The sequence below is a fragment of the Hylobates moloch genome, unplaced genomic scaffold, assembly GCF_009828535.3.
Source record: "Hylobates moloch isolate HMO894 unplaced genomic scaffold, HMol_V3 SCAFFOLD_8, whole genome shotgun sequence".
Lineage (NCBI taxonomy): Eukaryota > Metazoa > Chordata > Mammalia > Primates > Hylobatidae > Hylobates > Hylobates moloch.
Window position 1 is genome coordinate 3,385,140 of NW_026652283.1, and position 6,946 is coordinate 3,392,085.

Here is a 6,946-nt window from a genome sequence, read left to right on the forward strand (position 1 = left end):
CGGAACGCCAGCTGACCCGGAACGCCAGCTGACCCGGAACGCCAGCTAGCCCACAAGCGCCGCGCGCGCAGCCCCGGTTCCGGCTCGTGCCTCTCCCTCAACACCTCCCCGCAAGCTGAGGGAGCCGGCTCCCGCCTTGGCCAGCCCAGAAAGGGGCTCCCATAGTGCAGTGGTGGGCTGAAGGGCTCCTCAAGTGCTGCCAAAGTGGGAGCCCAGGCAGAGGAGGCGCCGAGAGCAAGCAAAGGCTGTGAGGACTGCCAGCAAGCTGTCACCTCTCAGGGAGGCCTGCCGAATCTGGGGAGCATGACCTGGTCAGGCCCTCAGTAGACCCCCAGGCAGAGCTCCATCTCCATGCAGAGTCTGTATCCTAGAAATCCAACCTGAGATCCAGCGGCACCAAGAAAGGGTGAGTGAAACACAGAAAAGGTGGGATGGAGGGAAGAACAGAGGTGGAAACCACTCAGCAGGAGCAAGAAGGGGTGATGGTGGGAGACAGGCAGGAAGGAGCAGGCGTGTGATTTGACGCCTCTCTCCTCCACCTCCAAGGAAGCTGTTTCAAGAGATAGGAATTGTCAGAAAAAGCCGGAGAAGGTGGTGTTAAAGGAAAACATTGAGAATAGGGAGTGAAGACGAGGGTTTTTCGTAGTAGAAGATGGGTCTTCAAAAGCCTGGAGGCAGAGGAGAGGAATGCTGTCAGTGAGATAAAGGTGAAGGGAAGCTGATATTCCCTGAAGTTGGTAATATTAAAACAGTACTGAAGAAAGAGAAAGTTGGAAAATGGTCTAGAGGGATCTTTTAGCAATATGAGAAGGTGAGGGATGAATGAAGCTGTGGACCAGGATATTCCCTCTGCAGCACCATCCCTGGGAACGTTAAACGTCTGGAGTAGTGAACCAACAGAAATAGAATATGCAATTAACAATTTCCCAGGAATCATGTTTACACACATAAAAAAAAGAGAAATAGGTGAAAGTAATTTCAATGATGTATTTTATTTAACACAATATATTTTAGATATGTGTTAAATAAAATATATCATTAAAATTGACATGTCAATATAAAAAATTAATAATGAGACGTCCATTTTTTCCTACTAAGTCTTCCAACTCTGGTGTGTATTTTACATATATTGCACATCTAAGTTCAGACACTAAATTTTCATTGGAAATACCCGATCTGTACTTAGATTTCATAACATTGACGGTTGAAGAAGTGGATTTACAAACCTAAATTGCTCCATATATACTTATGCTTTCTAATAATGGAATAAAATGATCAGTCTTTAGGTTAATTAAAATGAAATGAAATAAAAAACCCAGCTCTTCAGTTGCATGGAGCACCTCTCCAATGTTCAGTGGCCCCACATGTGGCTAGTGGCTACTAGATCGGACCACACAGGTCTAGAATTGGAATTCTGAGACTTTTGGATTTTGGCCTTTATTTTGTCCTGATTTTCTATGAAGGAATGGGCTTGACTACCCCCAGTGCTGTACTGCTAAAAAGACCCTCATCTGTTCCATCTCATTTCACGAAACTCACTTGAAGACGAGGGAGAAGTTTGAGAGTCCGTCTATGAATAGGGAAATGGGGCTTTGGCTTGAACTGGAAATGGTATGAAGGAGATGAGATATGAGTTGAAAGTATCCCGTTTTGATTTTTGTTCTATGTTCATAAGAGGAACAAGGTTTGTCAGGTTGGGTGCCCCAAAGAGTGAACTGAGAGTGCGCGGTGATAATGCACGGGGCAACTCTTGCTTGCACAAACTCTCATCTTAGTAGTTTCCCTTGAGCTCTGAGCACTGGCTGCGTCACAAACAGGTGGATGCAGCTGCTATATCTAGGCCTCATTTTCTGCATCTGCAAACTGGGAGAGTAGTTCCTTATTTGGAAAAATAGGAGGGACCAGGGAAATCCCGGATTTGGAGACGGGTGCCTCTCAGCCAGGCCTGTAGCTCATCTGCTGTCCCTAGCTGGGTGCCAGCAGCTTCTGCATTCGGTCCACAGTCTGGTACCATTTGCCTGCCTTTGTATCTGATGGGAGAGATCTGTCATGGGATGCAGGAGTGTGGGAAGTTCTAGAGACTCCTTTAGAAATGTAAAAATAATAATACTTAGGCATCCTTGCTTTTATCTGAAATGGCCTACATCTCTTGCTACTTGGAGGTTCAGGATAGATCTTGTGAGACCTCCCGCATGCCAGCACAGGGCCTGGTAGCCTTACCATGCAGCAGCAGTATCTATAACCATCCCTAGAAGTGGAGTCACAGAAAATACCATGGTAATTGTGGCTTTGTTTTGAGGATGGTTACCACACACACACACCACACACACACACACACACGTGCATGGCATGGAGGAGACTGACCTGTTATTGTTGGCATCCCCAGGATCCATGGCACATTAACTTAGTGTTCAGGTTGTACATAAACCCTCAAGGTCAGGAGCTGTAAAACTTGGATTTCTCCATCCCCTGGGCATAAGCCTGTCTTTCGAAACAATTTCTGGCCACTACCTAGAAGAGTTGCAAGATAACAAAATTTCCCTTGACAACCTCTACTCCTGCCTCCCTGACATCGCTGCTTGGTTAAGCTGCTGTCCTGATGTGGCCTTAATAAGTATGACGTGGCCTTAGTAAGTACTCTGTGTATAGACTCTTGACAGAGCCATTCCTGGGAAAAACAGCTCCATTCTTGGAGACAGGAAACAATGCCCTCAGCATACAGATCAGAGACAGCTTGTCTGACTCGGCCTGCTTCCCCATCTTTAAAATGGCCAAAGTGCTGGGATTACCCATGAGCCATGTGCCTGGGAGAATCGCTTGAGCCCAGGAGTTCGACACCAGGCGGGGAAACACAGGGAGACCTTGTCTTTACCAAAACCAAATATATACATAAAATAAGATAAAATAAAATAAAGTAAAATACAATAAAATACAATAAAAAATGGGAGAAACTCCTCCTAAGATTCTTTTTACAGTCTTGGAGAGTGGAAACTGGCCTTGGTTTCTTCATCCATGTGAAAAAAAGAGCTAAAAAGCCTCTTGTGAGCACCTTTCTCTCTTCTAGCAGGAGTGAGGAATGACCAGAGGTTAAATATTGATCAGCTAGAATTAGCTTCAATTTAATCTGCGTTTGACGAAGAACCTGATGACTGAGCCTGCTCATTGTTGCAACCATACCTGGGGTAAAGAAATGACCGTAGAATTGAACCTCACAAGCTCAGGTGTAATTCCCATGAGAAAGATGTTACACCAGAAATAGGTTTCCAGCTGTTCTCAGGCACGCTTTCAATGACACTAAGAACATCATTTGCACTAATTGGTGCTTGAAATAATTATTGATCTTCATCAGGAGTGTCAAAAGCATTGCTCAAATGTCCAACTGCTTGTCATGCTCTCTTGGCATTCTACGTGAAGGACTTCACAGCCTGTTTCTTTCCCAGGAGAGCATTAGTTAAGGCAAAACAGAAAAACACATCTAGGATACAGATAACATAAGTACAGACAGCTGAGCAAATATATAAATAACACCCGGAATGACACTTAAATATTTACAGCTGGAGATTTCTGCTACGTGCAGCACATACTGCTAATCCTCTCTCATCTCCAGGAAGTTTTCAAAAACCTGCTTCTGTAACCAGCAGACAGGTGTTCTGGATCCAAGGTCACCTGCTGGGGAGAAAGAGAAGGCTTTGGATAAACATCACAAGTTTTCCTGGAACATCCATTTTATTTAAGATTTTTTGGAAAGAAGGGAATAAGGTTTTTACCTTTGTAAGGTTTTTACAAATATTTTCAAAAGGAAAACATGTATATATGCTCATTTTAGAAAATTTGATCAGTATAAAATATTAAAGAAGAAAGTAAAAACTCATTTGGAATCTTATCTGTTGGAAGCAATCACTGTCTTGCTATATGTTGGTGAATATCCTTTTGATGATGTGTATGTGTGTCAGTGTGTGCTTGTAACTTGAATTTTTAAAGTTTGAGAATATATTCTAGTCGTCTTTTTATGTCAATGGATTTAAGAATATATTACATCATTTTTGATGTAATATTTTGATATACCACGATTTGTTTAATCAATCCCCTATTAATGAATATTTAGGATGGTTTTAATTTTTAAAATATTTTATAATGTAGTTATGAAACATTCTTTCATATCTATATTTGCCTACTCATTCAACTATTTCTTCAGGATACATTTTTAGAAATAGAGCCACAGAAAATATTTCTTTTGGTGGATGGACGCAAACACACACATACATATGTATATGTGCATATATACATACATTCACACCTATATGCATACATATGTGTGTGCACGTGTGTGTATATATATAGAGAGAGAGAGGGAGAAGGAGACAGAGGAGAGTCAGAAAATATATTTTAAACTTAAATATAGTCATCATCTCTTGAGAAGGGACTTGTATTGGGGATGTATTCAAAGAGGAATTTGACCACATTTGTGATGTTTAAGTTTTTTCACAAGTAGAAAATATATATGTAACTTAAAGTTAGTTAAAATTAAAGGTAACAGTAACAAAAAAGGACAAAATAAAATAGTTATCAACCGACAGTCATATATCATTGGAAATTATTTGCTTTCTTCTGCTGAAAAAAGGTAACTATTAGAAGAATAGAAATAGGATATACCGATGTTAAACTGCCAAAAGAAAAGAAACCAGAACGCCTAAAGTCTTGATTAATCCAGCAAAAGTAAGGAGTGGAAAAAAAGAAAAGAAACAACAAGAAAGCACAGCAAATAAAAAGTACAAGGATATGAAAAAGCAAATCCAAATATACCAATATTTAGAATTAATATGATTTGGTTAATGTTTCCATTAAAAGATAGCAAGTCTCTAGGTAACAAAACAAAATGCAGTTATATGTTCTTTAAAAGGGACACATACAAAAAGAAAGTGATGGAAAGTTGCAAAATAAAGAAATGAAAAAAATATATATTAACCCAGGAAATGCTAGTACCAAGAAAAAGTTGTGCCAATATTAATATGAAATAAAATACATTCAAAGCCAAAAAGAATTGATAGTCAAAGAAGAAATTTTTTGTTTTGTTCTTGTCCATTCATGAACCTTTGTGTACAGCTTCAAAATGTATAAAGAAAAATGATAGCACAGGTAGACAAAAAATAACCAAGGATTTACAGGTGCACTGTTGAATGTAGTAGCCACTAGCCACGTAGTATGGCCAATGGTCACTAGGTTATTGACCATTCAGAGATGGCTAGTCCAAATTGAAATGTGCTCTGTTAAACATACATTGGATTTCAAAGGCTTGGTATGAAAAAATACAGTAAAATAGCTCATTAATATTTTAAAATGTTGATTACATGTTGAAAATATCTTATTTTAGATGAGTTAAATCTACTAAAGTTAATCTTACCAGTTTCTTTTTACTTATCTTAAGGTGGATACCAGAAAATTTTAAATAACACGTGGTTCTCATTATATTTTTATTGGACAGCACTGAAGAGGATTTAAATTAATACAAATAAAAATACGGACTAATAATTATATAAAAGAAACATTTGACTTATCAGAGATTTTAAATTCTTTTCAATAATGCAACACTTATAAATTCATCAATTACCTGACCATAGGGAGATCTCAAAAATGTTTAAAAACTAGCTATTGCAGAGGCTGTGATACCTAACTACAGTGCTTTTCCAGGACTCAAATGGAAATCCCTGTTGCCTGTACCAGTTACTGTTGCCCTTCCCAGTGATTGTGGGGAAGTGCCTGTACAGGTGGGGTCTGTGTGTAGCATGACCCTGATGACGGGGACTACATCCTTCTTGGGAGCCCAAGTCACCTGAGGCCCTACTCTGCCTGTTGGCCCCACCTCATAGGATTTGTTGAGTCAGAGCTCCCCTTTCAGAGAGCAGTGACAACAGCTTTAGCTTGGGAGGCTATCTACAAATTGCTCTGTGTTTATGGAGGTCTAGGAGGGGACAGACCTGACTGGCCCAGTGGTTCTGAACTATTCACCTGATAACACTGACGTCCCAGGCTCTTTCTTCCACATGGATTTTATCACTCGTTACTTGGGGTGCTCTAGAGCTATTCTTGCTTGTGTAGTTCATCCTACTTATTTTGGCTTGAGGGTTTCTTGTTTTTTACTTCTGTGTGTGTGTTTTTTTAAAAATCAATCCAAACCTATTTCTAAAAAGCAAAATCATCCTTAATATTTCTAATCCACAGGTAGAATCCTTCCTTAATTTCCAGCAACAATATAACTCTATTTCTTTTTCAACAATTAATTTCTATTATTTCATGGGACTTTCAGTAGGTGGGGGTATGAAAGCTAGTATGCTATCTGACCCCTTGATCTGTCATGAAATGTAAATTTTTGTATATTTATCTCATAACCAGTCTCCTTACTAATGATACTTTTCATACCAAAATAAACACTGATGGATTATTAAGAAGAATGCATGCAAAATATGCGTGCATTTTTCAATGACATAGGAACTGAAACAAATTGGACAGTTGTGGAGGGCTGCTATACTGCAGCTCCCTCTTGTTATTAGGGAAAGGTTGAGGACAACACATTGGAAGATCAGCTTAAAAAAGGATTTTTTAACTGCCTTGAGTTGGCCTCTCAATCTCTCTCTTTGTCTTCCTTTTTTATCCAAATAAATCAATTCAAGTCCAATAAAATGTTCTAATAAGGCTTCTTGGTTGCCCTCAACTATAGACAAGGCTAGGTTTGTGTGTGCAACCAGTGTAGTCACACAAGGTCCCGCACTCAGATGGGCCCAACCCTCATTTAATGCTCTGCTGTTGCTATCTTGAAATTTTTAATTGCTTTTGAATAAGAGGCCCACGTTTCCATTTTGTACTGGGTCACATAAACTAGGTAGCTGATCCTGAATATAGGCTTCTACTTAGCAGAACTTGGTCCTTGGTATTTCTGCCAAATACTTAG